Consider the following 23,630-nt stretch of genomic DNA (forward strand, 5'->3'; position numbering starts at 1 on the left):
TAGATCAGGAGGGCTGCCCAGCACTATATAAGTGCACCCCACATGGACAGACCAGACACCCCAGTACACCCAACCAACACTAAAATGCTAAAGCATTTGTTATCTGATTTGGTGTTAGTAAGGCTGAGTTCACACGATGCGTTTTTCATGCGTTTCCGCGGCGTTTTTGCAGTTGCGTAAACGCCGCGGAAATGCATGAAAAACGCATGGTAGAAGGGCAGCAATGTTCCCCAATTGAAATCCGCATGTGCTGTGCCCATGATGTGGATTTTTCCGCAGCGTAAACGCTGCGGTCAAAAATCCGCAGCATGTCAATTAATTTTGCGGAAACGCTGCTCTTTTGCCGCCATTGACTTGCATTAGACCGCATGGAATCCGCATCACTGTATATGTTGATGCGCTTTTCATGCGGTCTAATGTGCGGATGGTACCCGGGTGTGGATGAGGGGACTCGCATCCAGAACCAGGTACCATTAAAAAAAAAAGAATAAAATAAAAAATATATGTATTCTCACCTTCTGACGGCCCGCGCTGCATCCTGCTGTCTTCCCGGGCACTTCGCGGTTGAATGAAGGACCTTCGCTGACGTCAGAGTCATGTGACGGGTCACGTGACGCTGACGTCGGAAGGTCCTAAAGTCTTCACTGCCGGCAGCCGGGACCGATGAAGCAGGACACCGGGGGCCATCAGAGGGTAAAGTATAGATTTATTTTTTATTTTTTGACATTCACACACTATATAAATCCATGCCGGTTGCATGGATTTATATAGTGTAAAGTTGACAAGCACTTTCCAAGTGATGCTAAAATCGCTTGGGAAGCGCTTGTCAACCCGCCTGCGGAAATGAAAGTGAAGACCGCTTCATTTCCGCATGTCCCTGGCAGGAAACCGCATGTACAATCCGCATGCGTTTTTTCCTGCCAGAGAGATGCTGAAACGCTCAGGAAAAAATCCTGAGCATTTCTGCATCGTGTGCACATACCCTAAGGCTGATTTTTCTGCGATGTTTTCTTGGTAAATAATGATACTTTTACATAAAGTACATTTTTACGTAGAGTTTAATTAGAAATATTCAACAATATAAATTTTAAGGATATGCTATTCATAAATAATAATTGGTTTTCTTCTTGGCAGATGACTGTACCAGGAGATCAGAGGGACAGCTGACATCTTCAATTTTTAAATCAGATGATCTTGAGATCCCACAGGATACAATTGAAGTGAATGCCATTACTCCAGATATACCATCATCCCTTCACAGCAAAGATCTGTCATCTGATCCTATGAAACAGGTCCTGTCTTCTGATTCATTACCGACTACTAAGGAAAATCAAAGTCACAAAATGAGCTTTAAAAAAGAAATTGCTCCTAAAGCAAAGAAGCCATTTTCATGTTCAGAATGTGGAAATAGTTTTTTCCTTGAAAAGTCTTTTCTTAAACATCAAAACATTCACACATCAGAGAATAGATTTTTTTTGTTTCAAGTGTGGGAAATTTTTTAACCAGAAATCAAATTTTGTTAATCACCAGAGAAGTCACACAGAGGAGAAGCCTTTTTTCTGTTCAGACATGAGAACTAACGTGATAGAAGATTACAGTCCGGGGAAGACGGGAAACATTCATATAGACGGCCGGTGGAGATGTAGTCAGTGACGGACTCTGGCTAAATATGTTTCAAGAGCTGTAGTAGAAGATGAAGATGTTGTTCTCATGAAGTAGTTATTTCTCATGTCACGTGTAATGAATATCTCCTGCAGTATTGCTAATGCTGATTCCAGTGTCCGTAAATCAGACGAGAATTAGCAATAAGGAAGATGAGTCTATGAGAAACGTGTTCAGCTGCAGACTCCAAGGAAGAAACTGCTTGTTTGTGGCCTAAAATATATAGGTTTTATTACTAGATGTAAAGCAGAAAACTAAATACTGTAAAATAATAAATCTCCTCATATGTTTCCCTTATTATCTCCAGTAATTGTATTATTACACAGGATTTTTATGATGTTACATAGGCTCATCATCTTCTCATTCAGGTCCCTACAATATCAGATCCTCTCAGTGAAGATCTTGTATTTAAGAGAATTTTCCTTATGGAACCATCAAAGATGGATATGGACAGGGACAAAATAGCGGAGAGGATATTACACCTCACCCTAGAGATCCTCTTCCGGCTTACTGTAGAGGTGAGAGATTCTGATGACGTCACATTACATCAGGGGTCTGAAACACGCGGCCCGCGGGCCGCATGCGGCCCCTGAGGCTGCTTTATGTGGCCCGCAGGCACAGACCCCTTGACGATCCCGACCTGGTCCAGGAGGAGCCGCTGACAGCAGCGCTGAATTGCCACACAGAGACTGTTTCCCAGCACTGCATTTCCAATGTCAGCCGCTGGCCAATCAGAGGCCAGCAGCTGATATCTGCGTGTCGGCGCAGCGAGTATGACGTCATTGCCATATGCAGATGTCAGCTGCTGGCCTCTGATTGGCCGGCGGCTGACATTGAAAATACTGTGCTGGGAGACAGTCTGTGTGCGGCAATGCAGCGCTGCTGTCGGCGGCTCCTCCTGGACCAGGTCGGGATCGTCAAGGGGTCGGACTCTGTGGTGCCTGCGGACCACATCTGCAGGAAGGACGCCGAGGGAACGGAGGACAGGTGAGAATCATCTTTTTTTTTTCTATTTTATGTGTGTGAAGAACAGCACAGGGGGCACATAGCCACAAGAGGGGACCTGGATGGGGCACAGAGCCACAAGAGGGGACCTGGATGGGGCACAGAGCCACAAGAGGGGACCTGGATGGGGCACATAGCCACAAGAGGGGACCTGGATGGGGCACATAGCCACAAGAGGGGACCTGGATGGGGCACATAGCCACAAGAGGGGACCTGGATGGGGCACATAGCCACAAGAGGGGACCTGGATGGGGCACATAGCCACAAGAGGGGACCTGGATGGGGCACATAGCCACTGGATGGGGCACAGAGCCACAGGATGGGGACCTGGATGGGGCACAGAGCCACAAGATGGGGACCTGGATGGGGCACAGAGCCACAGGATGGGGACCTGGATGGGGCACATAGCCCCAAGATGGGAACCTGGATGAGGCACATTAGTACAAGATGGGCGCCAGGATGGGGAACGTTGCCACAGGATGGGGACCTGGATGGGGCACATAGCCACAGGATGGGGACCTGGATGGGGCACATTAGTACAAGATGGGGACTTGGATGGGGAACATTACTACAAGATGTTTTCCATTATTACTATATGATGCTAATTGTAAGACAATATTACTGTATGTGGCCAATTGGGGGAAATAAAATTGTAAAAAAAATAAAAAATAAAATAAAGCATGAAAAAATATTGGGCACTAAAAATGCTGTTTTATATGTAAACTAAAGTAAACACAAAAAAGTGCACGTTTATTATCGCCACATCCATAACGACCCAAGCCATAAAAAAATAAACACGGCAAAAATGTTCAAAAGGTGTATACAAAAAAAAATGGTATCACTAAAAATGTCACATTGAACAAAGAATGCGGCCCCCCAAATTCAAATTTTTTCCATGTGCGGCCCATATACCCAGCCGAGTTTGAGACCCCTGCATTACATCATTCTTATCTATGGGAATAACAGATGGACAGAACTGGAGTGGTGAGGACTCTGGAAATTTCTGTAGTGAGATTTATTTATATGTCTTTCCATAACCAGGATTACATATTAGTGAAGACCTCTAGTGAGTGCTGTCAGGACCCTGTGTCTGAGGGATGGGAAAGACCCCTGAGCCCAATCACAGGGCCTCAATCTCACCCCTTCATACATGATGACATCAATGACCGGAAGATCGTAGAACTGACCTACAAGATGATTGAGCTGCTGACTGGAGAGGTGACACTGCTGGGAATGCTGGGACATTATACAGTAACGCTATTAAATGATTGGGGGATGACTGTATCATTGTATGTGTCAGGTTCCTCTAAGATGTCAGGATGTCACTGTCTATTTTTCCATGGAGGAGTGGGAGTATTTAGAAGGACACAAAGATTTGTACAAAGACGTCATGATGGAGGTTCCCCAGCCCCTCACATCACCAGGTAATAGACAGGACTAAATACACACGGCCTATAATTATCTGTATGTAAAGAATGAATTCAGTCCCTGTATGTGTTTCCTACAGATCTATCCAGTAAGAGGACAACACCAGAGAGATGTCCCCGTCCTCTTCTTCCACAGGACTGTAAACAAGAAGATCCCAATGTTCCTCAGGATCATCAGGTAGATGGAGAGAAGGTGTCATGAGATCTCCCCTATGATGTGTAGACGGCTGTGAAGGTCTTGTGTTCAGTCTTGTTTTATCCACCAGTATTATGTGTTTTCCTTTTGTGTAATGAGAACGGTGGAGATGGCAGGATTAGAGTTGATCATAGATGTGACTTCTCCATCTGTCTGTGACTTTTACAATATTTGTTTTAGGGTGAAGATCTGACCCATATTAATACTACAGAGACATATGTGAGGGGTGATGAGCGGTGTAAAGAGGAGATTCCTACATATGACTACCCAGGTGAGTAGTAACCACTAAATGCTGAGAAGTCACAGATTCTTCTCAGTCACCGGCTGTGGCTGCTTTATCGGTTGTGTAGTCCGGCTGTATCACAATCGTGTGATCACCATTTTGCCTCTAGACCACAACATTCTCTTCCACCCAAAACTGTTCAAATGATTTTGGGCATTGAAACCCTTTTCCATAGAACTTACAACCTGGAGGATCCACCTACTCCCTGTGATTAGGAGACGTTACCTGCCCAGATCTGTAAACCACAAAGCCAGAAAATCACTTGAAGAAAAATATTATGATGGTCCTGTAAGAGAAAGCGGAGGGTAATGATGCTGTTGGCTTCCTAGAACCCTGATATCTTATTGGTTGAATCTACCTTCTCTCCCTTCTGTGCTGCTGAATGTCCTCATATGGTCCCTACAAGACCAGGTCCAGTCTTTCTGGCCAAACTTCACTTTTATGATCGACAACATTAAATGTGCAGTGAGGCCAAGTGTGAATTTCTGTATAATAACAACAGAGTTTCCCTTTATCCTGACTTTTCAATTTCTTTTAAAACCGACTAACTTCAAACCAGATTGTGATAAACTATACAGAAAACATTACACCTGTGCCATGATATATCTCTAAGCTAAATTTAAGACGCCTCATCTCTGCATTATTATAAAAAGTTCACTTTAAATGTCTAATATTTGTTCTTGAAACTCATCGGATAGAAAATATTGTCCCTTATCATAGTTTAGATTGCCAAGAGCCACCGAGCCCCATACTCTAATTACCCCAGAGAGGTTTCACCACTAGTTACTCATTTATTACTGATGGAGACTGTTCAGTTTGATCATTTCAGTAGATGTGTTATTGTCTATACTCACAGTTTTTACTATAGTAGTTAGTGCCCAAAATACTCTGATTTAACCCCTTCCTGCAGACAGTTTTGTGTTCCTATCTGGGCCCATTTTTCAAATCTATGGAAAAATACTCTGGCTTCTCTTCAGAACGTAAAAATCTTTCGCCTTTACTAAAGATTTCCATGGAGAGGAGCAAAACTGAGTTTTGTGGAGATATTTTTTTTTTTTTTTTTTAAGCACAAATTGAGAGATTACGTGGAATTTTACTTTGATTTTACAGAATGTCTGCAAAACTGCTGAATGGTTTGTGGTATCGTGGTATTTATATTCTGGGCGTTGACTGAATGCTTTTGCTTTTTTTGTTTTACCCTTAACTGAAGGATGCTCTGAAAATGGAAAGAAAAAAACAACCACAAAGAGCTGAGAAATGGAGAGCTTCATCTGCTCCCCCAAACCCGCTATGTGGTTAAACCACTAAACCCGTTAAAGAGGTTATGTACGGTTGTCCTGAGGAAGGAGTCGGTGGTCTCTGAAACGCGTAGACAATAAACCTACATTTTTATCCATACTAATGGTTTGTCGTGACTCCAGAGAACGCAGAAACAACTTCTTTTCCCAGCACCTATCTCTGACATTTTTCAAATCTGACGTGTGTGACTTTATATGGTGATAACTTTGGAATTCTTCACAAAGGATAATAGGAAACAAATGGACCTTACAAATAATATTCCATCTTCTCTTGAATCTGACAATCCCCTATATACGGTTGTACACTACTGTCTGGGCACATGGCAGGTTAAGAAGTGGAGGAGTGACATTTAGCTATTTGAATGCAGATCTTGCTGGGATAGTTTGCAGACACAATGTATTGGGGGCACTGTTCATGGTCACATGGCAGCTCAAAAGATGGCCACCACGAACAGGCTTAGCGCTATCTACTGCATTTTCCAGATACCAGGGTTTGCCTTGCTCATCATCCTATAACCCGTCTACATGGATTTGGACTTAGACAGAGACCCCCTAAGCTTGGGCCACAGTGTTACCTAATGTTCTGTGATGTGAGATGGCAAGAAGAATAGTCAGATAGCCGGGTCAGAACACGGAGGTCAGAGAAAATACAAAATCACACAAGAGTAGTCAGTAAACGGACCGGGGTCACAACAGAAACAAATACACAAGCCGGGAGCTGAGCACAGAGGACTGAACCAGAGGAGGACAAGGCTGTATCTGGCAGCTTCCAGCTTTAGTAGGGTGCGGTGCTTTCCTGTTGGCTGAAGCAGGGGGCAGATTACTCCAGCTGGACAGCACACACACCCATACTGCCAGACTGTATGGTACTACAGGTCCCAAGCACCCTAATCTTAGTGGCTGGACAGAGCCTGCACGGTCCAGAGCTTCTGGTTCTGATGTCTCCTCCATCACCAGCGCCGCCTGCAGTATGAATAAGGCGGCTCCTGGTGACAGAAGCAGACGTCGCAGGACCAGATCCCAGAGGAGACACACCATGTGACCAAAATGCAGAAAACCAGAGCAGTGGAAATCCCCATAAAGTGACACTATTTTGGAAATTATAACCCTCAGTGAAATAATCTATAGGAGTAGTGACTGTTTTGACTCCACAAGCACTTTCCAGAAATTAGCACGCAGTGGATGATGGAGAGTGAAAATTACAAATATCTAATTTCATTACCCAACACATAGTGCCCAGATTGTGCTCCAGGAGACACACACCATCAATTAAGTGGGTTCTTCTCACTATAGTAATGTCAAATACATGGATGCTAAATGTGTTTTGGGTGCACTGCAAGGCTCAGAAGTGAGGGGGAGATCTGACTTTGGGAGAGCGGATATTGCTGGATTGGTTTATGGAAGCCATGTTGCTTTTCAAAAGCCTTTGAGCCACTAATAATGTGGAAACCTCTGGTTTTCCATTGACAGATGATGGACCTGAGTGGGGACTTGTTTTTTGTGAGATGAGTAGAAGTTATTATTGATATTATTTTCCCCTACATAACATTGTTTGGTGGCTTTTTATTCCATATTTGGGAGGCAGAATTAACAAACAGTTGAACACTACGATCCACTGGTTCATCCTATGAGGTTTTCTATTAAACTGTGAACTGTTATTGTCTTGGTGAATAATGACGGCTAACATAGGGCAAAATTTAAAAAAATCACATAAAAAGATACAGCCTTACTAACACCAATAATCGTACCAATTCATGGAGAGGGTGGTTGCCTAGTATTAAAGATGCACACAGATGAAGCTTGCATAGGACGCCAGTCACACAGGTAGGTTTGATGCACTGTGTCTGGCTTAGGATACTGATGATGTCCATACTGGGCAGAAAGGCTGCCCAGCACTATATAAGTGCACCCCAGTACACCCAACCAACACTAAAATGCTAGTGCATTTGTTATCTGATTTGGTGTTGGTAAAGCTTATTTTTCTGTGATGTTTTCTTGGTAGATAATGATACTTTTACATAAAGTGCATTTTTACGGAGAGTTTAAGTAGAAATATTCAACAATATAAATTTTAAGGATATGTTATCCATAAATAATAATTGGTTTTATTCTTAGCAGATGACTGTACCAGGAGATCAGAGGGACAGCTGACATCTTCAATTTTTAAATCAGATGATCTTGAGATCCTACAGGATACAATTGAAGTGAATGCTATTACTCCAGATATACCATCATCCCTTCACAGCAAAGATCTGTCATCTGTTCCTTTGAAACAGGTCCTGTCTTCTGATTCATTACCGACTACTAAGGAAAATCAAAGTCACAAAATAAGCATTAAAAAACAAATTGCTCCTAAAGCAAAGAAGCCATTTTCATGTTCAGAGTATGGAAATAGTTTTTCCCTCGAAAAGTCTTTTCTTAAACATCAAAGCATTCACACAGCAGAGAATAGATTTTTATGTTTCAACTGTGGGAAATTTTTTAACCAGAAATCAAATCTTGTTAATCACCAGAGAAGTCACACAGAGGAGAAGCCATTTTCTTGTTCAGAAAGTGGAAATTGTTTTACAGAGAAATCAAGTTTAATCAGACATCAGATAACTCACACAGGGGAGAAGCCTTTTTCCTGTTCAAAATGTGGAAAATGTTTTAGCCGGAAATCAGGTTTGGTTAAACACAAAAGAACTCACACAGGGGAGAAGCCCTTTTCCTGTTCAGAATGTGGGAAATGTTATAACCAGAAATCAGATTTGGTTAAGCACCAGAGAACTCACACACATGAGAAGCCTTTTTCCTGTTCAGAATGTGGAAAATGTTTTAGCCGGAAATCAGATTTGGTTAAGCACAAGAGAACTCACACAGGGGAGAAGCCTTTTTCCTGTTCAGAATGTGGAAAATGTTGTAGCCAGAAATCAGGTTTGGTTAAGCACAAGAGAACTCACACAGGGGAGAAGCATTTTTCCTGTTCAGAATGTGGGAAATGTTTTAACCAGAAATCAGATTTGGTTAAGCACCAGAGAACTCACACACATGAGAAGCCTTTTTCGTGTTCAGAATGTTGAAAATGTTTTAGCTGGAAATCAGATTTGGTTAAGCACCAGAGAATTCACACAGGGGAGAAGCCTTTTTGCTGTTCAGAATGTGGGAAATGTTTTAACCAGAAATCAGATTTGGTTAATCACCAGAGAACGCACACAGGGGAAAAACCTTTTTCCTGTTCAGAATGTGGGAAATGTTTTAACCTGAAATCAGATTTGGTTAAGCACCAGAGAACTCACACAGGGGAGAAACCTTTTTGCTGTTCAGAATGTGGGAAATGTTTTAAAGATAAATCAGTTTTGGTTAAGCACAACAGAACTCACACAGGGGAGAAGCCTTTTTTCTGTTCAGAATGTGGGAAATGTTTTAACCAGAAATCAGATTTGGTTAAGCACCAGAGAATTCACACAGGGGAGAAGCCTTTTTGCTGTTCAGAATGTGGGAAATGTTTTAACCATAAATCAGATTTGGTTAATCACCAGCGAACTCACACAGGGGAGAAGCCTTTTCCCTGTTCAGAATGTGGGAAATGTTTTATTCAGAAATCAGATTTGGTTAAGCACCAGAGAACTCACACAGGGGAGAAACCTTTTTCCTGTTCAGAATGTGGGAAATGTTTTAAAGATAAATCAGATTTGGTTAAGCACCAGAGAACTCACACAGGGGAGAAACCTTTTTCCTGTTCAGAATGTGGGAAATGTTTTGTGAAGAAATCATCACTTCTTAGTCACCAGAGAACTCACACAGACGAGAAGCCATTTTCATGTTCTTAATGTGGGAAATGTTTTACACGGAAATCAACTCTTAACAAACTTCAGTGAAGTCACACAGGGGAGAAGCCTTTTTCATTTTTAACCAAAAATTGTATCTTCATAAAAGGGGTTGTCCACTACTAGATCAACTCTATCTCATTCATTATGTTTGGCCTTGTTAAAATAAAAACACACATACACACTCCCTGTTCTGGCGCCGCTTCCATCGCGTTTCCGTAAGGATGTTACATCACACAATCCTGCCCCCAATCACCGCCACCTTCAGACGTATTATACATCAACAGGAAGGACATGGCCTGGACATAGCACCAAGAGAATGCACACACTGAAAGCACTCTCTTCAGACCGTGTTCTTGGGGGAATTATAAGCAATTTACAGCCTCAAACATGCAGTCCGATATGGGAAAGAAAGAAGAGATCAGAGTTTAATCTGAGGTCCTCCACCTCTGTCAGCATGTCTGGTATGCAGCGTTTCTTATGGAAGGTCTTATCTTCCTGCTCCATTACTGCCTCACCTCAGCGTGGAAAAAGAAGCAGTCTTAACCTTCATGATGCCAGAAAGCTCCAGCCTGTAAGTCCTGCACCAACTTCTCTCTTAATGTAGGCCTCACAGGAAAACAGCTCCACAAATCTCCCTTTTTCTCACCAAAGCCCCCATACTGAGCAGTGCTTGCTTCACAGGGACATTTACCCCCCAGCCACAGGTTATTCTGATATGGGGAACAACATAACTTATTTGTATATCAGATTGCGTCTATCCCTACTAAAGAAGATATGGAGCAATATATTCAGAGGCTGGAGACCACATCCAATACTGAAATACGTCCCCTCACTTCTATCCTGTCACAGCTTACTGACAAGGTACAGAGATTAGAGGATATTGTCGTCCAAGTTAGAGGCCATCATAATGCTCAGAAACTAACACTGGATCTTCACAGACAGTAAATAAACCATCTGTTTAATATGGTTGATGATCAAGAAAATCACAATAATATCTGGATAAGGGGTATACCTGAAAGCATCAATGCACAAGCGATCATGCCAACACTGTGATCATTATTCATAATATCCTTGGTGATCCTATTGATAAGGAGCTGGAGATTTAAAAGGTGCACCGTACAATAGGCAATCATGGCCCAGATCCTGAGTGTCCAAGGGACATTATCTGTCGCATACATTTTTTTCAATGTAAAAGAGGCCATTGTGAGGAAAGCAGAGGAGTTGGATCCTGCTGATTTAAATGGAAAACACATATAATTGCTCACATATCTATCCTGAATGACACTTGCTAAAAGAAGGGTATTGAAACCACTACTTGATGCCATCCGGGAAAATGGCCTGATGTACTCCTGGGGGTACCCATTACAGCTGTATATTTTCAAAGATCCAAGCAACATGAGACCTATTTGTGATGCCCTGGACATTCCATATATCTGACTGGCCACCTGCTCCACCATTGCCACAGAGAGTTCCAGCACATCACAGAAGGCGTTCAATGGATCAGGAACTTGATGGTGATGCAGCAGGTGGGAAAGGAACCTGCCAATCATATGAGCTCCTGAAATGAATCTGGTCTTCCCTGATGAGAGACAGTTTGCAGATGCTTACTTATTTCTTTAAGCATATAATTAGATATATCTAAATAGAGCATTAGGTGCCACTCTTCCACTATATAGAATGTCTAAGTTCATATAAGATCTTAGACCAGGATACAGTGCCTACAAGTAGTATTCAACACCCTGCAGATTTAGCTGGTTGACACATGCGGAATTAACTTGGCATTGTGACATTTGTACTGTAGATCAGCCTGGAAGTGGGAAATGCACTGCAGCAACTTTTGTTTTTTTTTTTTTTTTTAAACGTTAAAAGTTAATTCAGAGTGTCATTTATTATTCAACCCCTCAAACCACAAGAATTCTGTTTGGTCCCCCTAAAGTATTAAGAAGTAGTTCAGGCACCAAGAATAATGAGCTTCACATGTGTGGATTAAAGATCTCTTTTGCCAGCCTTTTCTGACTATTTAAGACCCTCCCCAAACTTGTGAACAGCACTCAGACATGGTCAACATGGGAAAGACAAAGGAGCATTCCAAGGCCATCAGAGACAAGATCGTGGAGGGTCACAAGGCTGGCAAGGGGTACAAAACCCTTTCCAAGGAGTTGGGCCTACCTGTCTCCACTGTTGGGAGCATCATCTGTAAGTGGAAGGCTTATGGAACTACTGTTAGCCTTCCACGGCCTGGACAGCCTTTGAAAGTGTCCTCCCGTGCCGAGGCCAGGCTTGTCCGAAGAGTCAAGGCTAACCCAAGGACAACAAGGAAGGAGCTCCGGGAAGATCTCATGGCAGTGGGGACATTGGTTTCAGTCAATACCATAAGTAACGTACTCCACCTCAATGGTCTCCGTTCCAGACGAGCCCTTAAGGTACCTTTACTTTCAAAGCGTCATGTCAAGGCTTGTCTACAGTTTGCTCATGATCACTTGGAGGACTCTGAGACAGACTGGTTCAAGATTCTATGGTCTGATGAGACCAAGATCGAGATCTTTGGTGCCAACCACACACGTGACGTTTGGAGACTGGATGGCACTGCATACGACCCCAAGAATACCATCCCTACAGTCAAGCATGGTGGTGGCAGCATCATGCTGTGGGGCTGTTTCTCTGCCAAGGGGCCTGGCCATCTGGTCCGCATCCATGGGAAGATGGATAGCACGGCCTACCTAGAGATTTTGGCCAAGAACCTCCGCTCCTCCATCAAGGATCTTAAGATGGGTCGTAATTTCATCTTCCAACAAGACAACAACCCAAAGCACACAGCCAAGAAAACCAAGGCCTGGTTCAAGAGGGAAAAAGTCAAGGTGTTGGAGTGGCCTAGTCACTCTCCTGACCTTAACCCAATTGAAAACTTGTGGAAGGAGCTCAAGAATAAAGTCCACATGAGACACCCAAAGAACCTAGATAACTTGGAGAAGATCTGCATGGAGGAGTGGGCCAAGATAACTCCACAGACCTGTGCCGGCCTGATCAGGTCTTATAAAAGACGATTATTAGCTGTAATTGGAAACAAGGGTTATTCCACAAAATATTAAACATAGGGGTTGAATAATAATTGACCCACACTTTTATGTTTAAAATTTAATAAAATTCAACTGAGCAACATAACTTTTTGGTTTGTAAGATTTATGCTTCTGTTCATAAAACCTACTCTCGTTTGCAGTTTGAAGGCTCTAACTTATTTGCATCTTATCAAACCAGCTAAATCTGCAGGGGGTTGAATACTACTTGTAGGCACTGTATAAGTTGAGTTCACATGATACTACTGTTATATCAGGCTTTATTACTTTACTTGCTTTATATTCCATGGTTCCACCTAATAGGAATCCTAGAACTGAAAGTTTGACTTGCGCCTGTAAAGACAACCCCCAGTTAGGGACTTGCATTGGGATCTGCTTGTTTCACAATTTCCTACTGTTTTGATATATTCATAATCTATACTTCTTAGACACTGAGAGGTAGACGTTACTATCTACCGTCTATACTTCCTCTCTTAATCTTTCTCTCTTCCATTCCTCCTTTTTTTCATATAATATGGCACAACTCAAAACTTGTTCATTGAATGTCAGAGGACTTAATGTTCCAGAGAAAGGAGCTCAAGTGTTTTATCACAGGCATAAACAGCACGTACATTTTCTCTTTCTTCAGGAGTCACACTTTAGAGGCGATCATATACTGTACCTCAGATTACTAATAGATATTATTCATCTTGGCGTCCCAGAAAAATGCTGTTTTAAAGGCTAAGGTGCTGAGTATCGGCCGCCACAGATCACTGCTGCATACTATTGTAGAAACTCTGTCTGACACGGAGGGGAGGTATATGTTTGTTAAGATCTCCATATACTCCAAAATTTTGACTTTGGCAAACTTCTATCTCCCTAATTGTGACCAAATTGAGACATGCCGTCATTACTTAAACAAACTAAAATATTTTGCGGAGGACGTTATCATCATTGGAGGTGACTTTAAATTTGTCTTGGATCCTTCTTTAGACGCGTCCCGGGGCTGGAGTCACCAATCTAAAACACAAACAAAAGCTTTGCTAATTGTGCTTTGGTCTCAACCGATTGATGTATGGATGATACTACATCCAGACGTAAAGGATTATACGTCTCCTTTACACAATATGCATAGCCATATAGTCCTTTTCTTAATTAGCCGTCACTTGCCTACATGGCAACCTACATCTCAGGTAGGAACTGCTGTATGGTCAGATCATGCTCCTGTATATTGTAACTAGCTATTGAACCCGTTCTATGCCCGGGTGGCGAGCATTTTTGGTATATAGTCTCCCATGCTGGTATGTGCTGCCCCCCTCCTGGTATTTCTGCTGCCCCCACCATCCTATCCCGGTATGCATGGCACCCCTCATCCCCATCCTGGTATGCATGGCACCCCTCATCCCCATCCTGGTATGCATGACACCCCTCATTCCCAATCCTGTTATGCATAGCACCCCTCACCCCCAATCCTGGTATGCATGGCACCCCTCATCCCCTATCCTGATATGCATGGCACCCCTTATCCCCAATCTGTGGAGCATTGTAATGGCGAATCAGATTACTGTGGAGCATTGTAATGGCGAATCAGAATACTGTGGAGCATTGTAATGGCGAATCAGATTACTGTGGAGCATTGTAATGCCGAATCAGATTACTGTGGAGCATTGTAATGGCGAATCAGATTACTGTGGAGCATTGTAATGGCGAATCAGATTAGATGGAACGTACAAATCCATGATATCCAAGAGCTGAATGTATAACAGATCAATGGCAATGGGAGACGTCTGCATAGAGTCTGATGGAGAACCTGATCGTGAGGCTATAGATGGAGCAAGCATTTCTATCTGTATCAACGAAAAACAGGTAATTACATTATAATAAAACTGACAAAAACAAATATCTGATGCAGAACTAAATCGTGAAGCTGTGGATGTAGCGGGAATGTAGCGCCGGCGTCCCTGCCCTCTGCTAGGCAGGGACGCTGTTCCCCTCACCTCTCTGCTCCGTGCCCGGCGTCCTCCTCCCGCTCTGCTGGCAGCGCGCGCTCCTTCCCGGCCACTGTGCTTAGGGCGCGCGCGCTCTCCCTCCCTCTTAAAGGGGCCGCGCGCGCTGTCCTAAGGAGTCCCCGGCCAATGGCCGGAGGACTTCACCATATATAAGGCACCTCCTCCAAAATGGAGGTGCCCGAGGAATGTTGTTGCACTGTTCACTACTCTGCTTCAGCCCTCAGGTCCCGTTGCCAGTTACCTGCCAGATACCTGCCAGATTCCTGCCAGCTTGCTGTCTTATTCCTGCCTGATATTCTGCTACCTGCCTGCTAGCCTGAGGTCCGACGGTCTGCCTTACTACTACTGTCAGTCTGTCTAAGGACCAGCTTGCCCGCTCACCTGGGAGCGCACATCAACTACCTGCCTGCTTGCCTGAGGTCCGACGGTCTGCCTTCCAACTCTTGTCAGTCTGTCTATGGACCAGCTTGCCCGCTCACCTGGGAGCGCACATCTGCTACCTGCCTGCTAGCCTACCTGGAGGCTCTGCCGTCACGTGCTGTAACCACCTGCCTGTCCAGTGACTCCTGCCCGCTCACCTGGGAGCGCTCATCTGCTGCCTGTCTGCTAGCCTACCTGGAGGCTCTGCCGTCACGTGCTGTGACCACCCGCCTGTCCAGAGACTTCTGCCCGCTCACCTGGGAGCGCTCATCTGCCGCCTGTCTGTTGGTCTTCCTGGAGGCTCCGCCGTCACATGCTGTGACCACCCGTTTATCCAGAGACTCTCGCCTGCTCACCTGGGAGCTCACGTCTACCATCAGCCGCCACAGGTCGTACCAACCCTTTACCCAGAGACTGCCCCGGTCACTTGCCGTGACCATCTGCCCGTTCACCCAGAGATTGCCCTGGTCACTTGCCGTGACCATCTGCCCGTTCACCCAGAGACTGCCCCGGTCACTTGCCGTGACTATCTGCCCGTTCATCCAGAGACTGCCCCGGTCACTTGCCGTGACCTCCTGCCCGTTCTTCTAGAGACTGTCCCGGTCACCTGCTGTGACTGCCTGCCTGGTCGCCACCCGCTCCCTTACAAGGACCGCCCCCTTGTATAGTAGCTCAGAGGTTCCGCCTCCCAGACCCGTTACAGGGAATTTCTATCTGTATCAATGAAAAACAAATAATTAAATTATATTGCGAAAAAACAGACAAAAATAAATATATGAGAAATGGGAGATAAATAAGCTGCAGAACATTGCAATGGAAATACTCCGTCATTGCTGAAAAATCTTTAAGATATTTGCATCATTTATGTGCGTTCTGCGAAGATGAATCAGCGATGATAGCGCAAAATACAGAAAGGCAAATAAGTACACCGGCAAATAATAACCAGTAAAACACAAAATAAATTCAGAAAACCTGGAATGTCACCATATAGATGTCTGCTGGGAATAAACCAGTATGAATTTCATCAATAGATGTAAAACAGGTCATTGCGGAAATTCATTACCCGAAGGGTATTTAGTATTTACACGTCAGATCCGGAAGGCTTCACACATATTAAGGTGTTTCTGTCTGTTTCCACCCCTTACAGTATAATTAACTTTTTCAAGACCAAAAAAAGAACAATGTGTGAGATCATTATTCTGTATGGACACAAAATGTTTTGATGTCCCGGAGTATGTGCTATTAGAACTGTTGATATTGGAAATCTGCTCCGGTGCTCTCTATGAATCCTACCAATTTGTATAAAACAATGTTGTCCACTATTCTGGAGGAAGGCATTTATTTGTCGGTGTTTAATAACAAAATTCAGCACTGGCTGTTACCTGATTATCCCATTTTACCCATTTTTTATGGGCTCCCCAAAACACACAAGGGTATCTCCTCTCCCCCACCCTTCGCCCTATTATCTCGGGTATGGGTTCATTGAATGAGAATTTAAGCCAATGGCTGGTGAACACTTGTATCCTCTGGTTATTCCAACACCAGGCTATGTGAAAGATACTACGTCTCTCCTGAGGGTTTTTGACAGGTTTGTGTGGCAGGAAGAATATAGGTTTGTCACCAGCAATGTTGTCAACCTGTATTCCTCCATCCCTCACGCATTGGCCGTCATTACTGTTCAACACCATTTAAATAAATATAGTGGATATTCTGTGAATTTAAAAAGGTTCATTATAACATAAAATATTAATTGTCCCACAACAATTTTATGTTTGATTCTAAATATTATTTACAAGTATTGGGAGCCCCCATGGGCTACAAATTCTCACCATCTTTGGCTATTCTGTACATGTCGTGGTGGGAAGAAATCTACATTTTTTCTGATGATAATCCATTTTTTGAGCACATTTTTTGGTTTGGTAGATATGTTGATGATGTGCTTTTGGTATGGAGAGGTGACCCCCAGTTAGTGTCACAATTTGTTTTGTATTTGAATTCTTATTCCTTAAATTTAAAATGCACTGTCAGTGAACCTTTGATTTCCACTCCATTTCTGGATATTTTCCTGACAGGGATAGTAACATCTCATAAAGTGGACACCACACTCTATGGAAAACCTTTGTCAGGCAACACATTACAGTAATGTGTCTTTCAATTCTCAACTTACTCTATACAGTTCGCAGGGATGACTCAGTATAGGTGGAGGGAAGCACTCCCGATGCCGTTCAGCGAAAGTGACCCGTGCTACACAAAATATGTAACTTCCAACATAAGTGCTGATCCATCCTCTGTGGATTCTTTTATGCCTAAGTGAGACCTGCCCATATACCCCCTGTGATGACATCACGGGGGCTAGTCTCCAGCCTTCATATTTTTATTAGATATCTGTTTTTTGCAATAACTTATCGTGGGTTGATCGTAGAGGCCCGAAAGTGATCCCATATTTTCCGTTATGATTTTACCTTTCTCCAGAGACCACACACGGTATAGCTGCCGTCTTCTATTTTGTAACTTTTGCGCCACAGCTCCTTAGAGGGGCTTACAGCGACGGTTAAATATCCATATTGTTCCTTAGCGGACCCTGCCACCCAAAATATAGGCCCCATTATTATCGGACATATGGAACTTTAGTTATTTCATATCGGCTTTTGGCCGTCTGCAGGCCTTTGTTACATTCCCTTTCAAGCACTGGGAATACAACCTTCTCAGTTACCTGTAAATCTATCACAAGCCTGTGTTAATTGGGTTTGGTAGCAGCTTTTGGCCAGCATTTGCTTGCAAGGCCCTTCTCATGTGTGCGTTGATTTGTATAGAGGTCACTGGCCAAAGTGTCAGCTCTTCTCCCATGGACAATTAATATAGGGGAGGAGGGAAGAGGAGTCTGAGAGAGAGACTTCTTAATATCTATGACAGGGGAGAAGAAAAAGATTTTCAATATTTCCATGACAATCTGTTTTTCATTGATACAGATAGAAATGCTTGCTATACCTATAGCCTCACGATCAGGTTTTCCATCAGACTCTATGCAGACATCTCCCATTGCCATTGATCTGTTATACATTCAGCTCTTGGATATCATGGATTTGTACGTTCCATCTAATCTGATTCACCATTGCAATGCTCCACAGTAATCTCACCAGTGTTTTGTACATACTTGTTTTGTGTGTTTTACAATGATGCATCTATTTGCCTCCCGTTGATATGATAGATAATGCTCGGTATATCTGCGGCTCTATGATCCTTTGCCAGGATATTATGATTTGCACCAGATCAGATGCGGGTGTATTTCCTAACATCGGTGGTTTTCACACGAATTTCCTGCAATAAACAGTTTATATACAGGGTGGGATACAAATATGCATGAACAAGAGTATGAGGTTTAATTCTATGTTCCTTGTATGTAGTATTATTTGGCCACTGTCGTGGTAATATGTGGTCTGGTCATGGTGTGGTGGTATTTGCTCCTTGTATGTAGTATTATTTGGTCACTATGTGGTGATAATATGTGGTCTAGTCATGGTGTGTCGGTATTCTTTGTATGTGGTATTATTTGGTCACTAGGTGGTGTTAATATGTAGTCCGGCCATGGTGTGACGGTTTTTGTCCCTGTGAGAGAAAAGAATCCATTTTGAGTATGTGGTATCCATCTTGTCTTGTAACTTCTGTGTAATGGTGATCAAGTAACACTGATGGGCAGTGAGGTTTCACATTACTATTCACTTCCCTAAGGTTACTATTGGTTCATAGGTCAGAGAGAACTATTCCTTTGTCTCTGACCCTATTTAAAGTGCCACATGTGTTAATAAAGCAGAAGTCTTTCCTAGTACACCATTATAAGGCTGTGCTGTACTGATTTCCTCGAGATCTCGAAAATATAATTTTAATATTTGGAGTTCGGAAGGCATAGAAGAGAGCGTATTTCGCTCACAGAATTTGGTGCCGAAAAGTCCCGGGACTAGACGCGCATTATACCATCCGGATCAAGAGTGAGGAGGACCCTCCAGTAAAAGTGAATTCAAACGCTGCAGCATAGGGTAAGAAGCTTATTCTTACAATTGTATTTCACTTTTACTGCGAGCTGGCCACCTCCAATCCGGGTGAGTTATTTTTGCAATTAATAGTCTAGTCCAAGAACTGGGAAGAGTTACCTATGCCTTCTTGAACTGTGTGCATGTGATCTGATCAGTGTATGACTGTGATATAGTGGTACTTGTACTTAGAGGATTGCTGTGTTGCTGAATCTTGTTTGGCTGATGAGACTGATCATCTCACCAGAGGGGTATCTTATGGACCATTTCCGGGCTGTATTGTAGTATTTGTGGCTTTGTGACAGACTACTATACAGAATAATAGGATATGTGGCTGTGTGCCTGCCTATTGGACCCTTGGCTTTGTGCCTATTGTTGATATTGTGCTAGCACTGATTTTGAGGCAAGTATGGGAAACTTGTTGAGTAAATGAAGACAGAAACCCAATGGAAAGACAGCAAAAAGTAGAATGTGCAGATAATGTGAAGGCAAGGATGCCATAACGGATAGTAAAAGAGTGTTGAAATGACTGAAATTCCCCACAGGGGGGGTCTGGTCTGTATGTGTTCAGGGAGAAGGCTGAGCAGGTAAAGAATGTTAGCTCTGGAAGTAATTAGTGCAGAAAGTGTGAGAAAAGCACTATAAGTAAAAGTATTGTGCAAGTGCTTTTGACAATGGACTGAACGGACTTAATGAGACAGAATTAACAGTACCTCCTCCTTATAATGGACCAGGACAGTGGACATGTACAGTATTTGGGATGGAAAAATAACTGTTCAAATTGCAAGATAACTAAATCTAAATTAAATTCCCCAAATGCTCCTAGTTATAACAAAGACTCATGTGGTAGCTGATAGTACACCTCCTCCCCCAGAGCTAATTACATGGGATGGGGAGGGGGGAAGAGAGCAGTGAGAGGGGGGGGACTGATAGAGGATACTCTCACATACCAAGGTCCAGTGCTCCTCACACGAGGCATGGCCCCCCTCACAAGGTGATGAAACAACTGCCCTGATGAGAAGCCTGCTCCTTTTGCTAGACAAATTCAGCAGATACAGGGTATATAGAACTGAACATGGCAGGATTTAGAATTGTTAGTAGACGCAAAAGGAGGAGATGTGACTGCACATATTATAAAGCAAGAGACAGGACAGACAAAAGACTATCTGATTGACAGACCTGGAAAAGAATATTTACAGACTAATTAGAGTCAGGGGAAGACTATTGTAAGAAGTTGCAGCGTTGGGCATTGACAAACCAGAGAGGACAATCTATATCTTTAAATGACATCACTCAGGAAAAAGATGAGACTGTAGAAAAATATTTTGCCCGTTTACAGATGACTTGGACAGATATGGGATATTTACCAGGGGACACTCTTAATATACATATATTGGGAGATGCTTTTGTGGATGGGTTAAAGAAATCAATTAGAGAGGGACTTGTAAAAGCCCGCCCAGAGTGGAGGGGGAAGGACCCAAGGGATTTGTTACAAGTAGCCAAAGGGGTGGAGTAAGAGTTGATGCAAACTTGCAGAACAAAGAGAGTAAGTTTTTTTTTTTTTAACTATAGAAAAAGGTGGGGGGAGACAGGAGTGCAGCAGCCCCCACTCACATAGCAGATAGCTGGGAATGACTTTTTCCCTTCATCCTAATTATTGAAAGTCACTAGATAAAAACTATAACGACAGAAATTCAAATTTTAGAGGTTCTATTTCAATGATTAAAATGAACTCCAGGCATATTTTTACATTTTTGTTTTTTCCTTAATAGATACTGGGCAGCCGGGTCTGTATGCAATTAATGTTTTTCTTTGAGAAATCATCAAAGCATTTTATGGTGATTTACTTCGAAAATGCGTTCTTTTCCGCGCCTCTGCACCCAGACTGCCGGGATTTAGTTGTTTTTATTTATTTATTTTTCCTTGGTCATAAACAATTTTCATGGATGACAGTGCCATCACAAGGTGCTCAGAATTCACCGATAATGTCTACTTTTGCAATGTTTTCTCATTTTGAAAATTTGTTGACTCCTCCATATTTGGAGGTTGTGATGTTTTAGTTTAGAGTATGTAGTACGATTTATTACTTTGTCCTGTTCAAGTCTCATGTCAGGAGTCTATCTCACTTTTGTGATAGACCTCTAAAAAGAAACCACAGGTTTATCACCAGAAGGTAGTCTTCTTAGGACATGGCATGTCACAATACACCAGACATTTCACAGAGGAAAGAAAGGTCACAATACAGTAGGTTGCATTACCCAAAAACAGACAACTACAGAGACCAGTGGCCTACTACTCACCTCGGCTGGTTCCTGGTGCCAGGGGGGCACCCTCTTGTGTTACAGCCATTTCTTAGGTTCAAGCCATGATTGAAAAGGCCACAGAAATAGTTCTTGATTACAAAGTCACACTTTACACTCAACATGACTTTACATGGTGGCCTTAGTCAGGTAAATCCTAGGCACATTTCAATGACCCAGCTACTTCGTCTTCAATGTGCCCTCCTTATTTCCTCAAATGTAGAACGTACAGTTTTGAATCCAGTTACGCTTCTGCCATTGGATTCAAAAAGGGGGAAAAGATGGGGAAAATGAACTATTGCTAATGCAGATTTTGAGTTTTTTTGTAGATGGATCCAAATGCCAAGATGCTGGTCGGTTCTACACTGGATATGCTGTGGTCACACAACATGAGGTAATAAAAGCTGAACCACTCCCTCCTCACCTATCGGCACAGGAGGCAGAGCTGAGGGCACTCACTGAGGCGTGTAGAGCGGCAAAGGGTAAGATGGCCAAATGTGTGTGTAGATAGTAGATCTTGCCTAAGTCACATGAAAAAACCTATAAACCACAGAGAGCGTAAGGGCCCTGATGAAGGCTCTCCTGTTACCAACTAAGCTTGGCATAGTAAGAATAAAAGCTCACACTCGAGCTGACACCAATGAAGCCAGAGGAAATGCTCGTGCGGATGCCGCCGCCAAGGAAGCAGCAAAGAGGCCTAGAGTTGAGAGTCTAGCAGCGGTACAGACCGTGACCTCAGTGGCACCTGTCACTCCTGATATTCTTAAATCCCTGCAGAAACAGGCGGTTCAACAGGAAAAGAAGGAGTGGAGACGCAGGGAGCCCAGCTGACTGAGCAAGGTTTGTGGAAAAAGGGCAGTAAGCTCTGCCTGCCGTGAACTCTTTACTCAGTGACGGCCCAGGTAATCCATGGACTAACACATTTGTCAAAAACAGCTATGTGTGCTTTAGTAGACAAGGTATGAGTGGCGCCAGGCACACACAGTCTTGTATGACATGTGCCCGACACAACATAGGGAAAGCTGTGAAGACCCCGCAGAAACACATCCCTCGTCCGCTCTACCCGTTCCAGAGATTGCAGATTGACTATATACAACTACCACGAGTAGGGGTATACGAGTTCGTGCTTGTGTGTGTTGATCTCTTTTCAGGCTGGCCTGAGGCATATCCAGTGCGGAAAGCTACAGCAAAGGTTGCTGCTCAAAAACTCATGAATGAGGTGGTATGTAGATATGGGGTTCCTGAAGTGATTGAAAGTGATAGAGGTATACATTTCACTAGAGAGATCATGAGAGAGATCTTAAAGTCTTTGGGAATTGAGCAGGGTTTACACACACCTTACCATCCACAGAGTAGTGGGAAGGTAGAAAGACAGAATGGGACATTAAAGTTAAAGATTCAGGAGGCAAAAGAGGAAACCAGCAAACCATTGACCGAATGCTTGCCTCTAACTCTTTTCTCCAAGTAGAAGAACAGGTCTCTCTCCATATGAGATACTTTTTGGTTCAGTACCTAGAACAGGGTTATATTTCTCACAGTCACTTCAGATGCAGAATGACAGCCTGACTAGCTATGTGCAAGCCTTGCATAATCGCCTAAACAGTGTGATAAACAGGTGTATTCTTCCATTCCAGACCCTGAATCAGTGTCTGGAACACATGATCTCAAGCCTGGAGACTGGGTGGTCCTAAAAAGACACGTCAAAAAAAAGTCTTGTTCCAAGATTTGATGGGCCATTCCAAGTTCTTCTGACCACATCAACATTCGGTGAAGCTTGAGGGAGAATCCACTTGGATACACGCCAGCCACTGTAAAAGAGTCACTCCACCAGCAGAATGATGACCTTTTTACCAGTTCTAATGGGGATAGTGGTGGCACTGCCTCTAGCAAAGACATTAAATGAAGTTCTGAATGGTGACTGGGATAATAAATTCATTAGACATCACCAAGTACTTTTAAAAGACATGGACACGAGTACATTACCAAAAGACTGTTGGATTTGCACTCACAGTCCTGTGAGCTGCAATACTATGCCTTATTTAGCCATTCCAGTGACTTTGAAAGAAATGTTCTATTTGCGTAACCGCACTTTTCCCACTAAGCTAGATAACAACAGGAAAGAGAGAGCTGTAGGTTT

The 23,630-nt window shown here is 43.2% G+C and overlaps 1 non-coding gene and 1 pseudogene across 1 annotated transcript; both read left to right on the forward strand.

Annotated features, from left to right (window-relative positions):
- The window catches only part of LOC141213637 (uncharacterized), an 81,967-nt pseudogene that overhangs the window by 18,047 nt on the left and 40,290 nt on the right, over positions 1-23,630 (forward strand).
- LOC141213645 (U5 spliceosomal RNA) lies at positions 5,531-5,645 on the forward strand. Its single transcript, XR_012283067.1, has one exon. It is a non-coding gene; the product is annotated as a U5 spliceosomal RNA (small nuclear RNA).

Source organism: Phyllobates terribilis, unplaced genomic scaffold, assembly GCF_046119375.1.
Source record: "Phyllobates terribilis strain yellow unplaced genomic scaffold, ASM4611937v1 Scaffold_200__1_contigs__length_3551848, whole genome shotgun sequence".
Lineage (NCBI taxonomy): Eukaryota > Metazoa > Chordata > Amphibia > Anura > Dendrobatidae > Phyllobates > Phyllobates terribilis.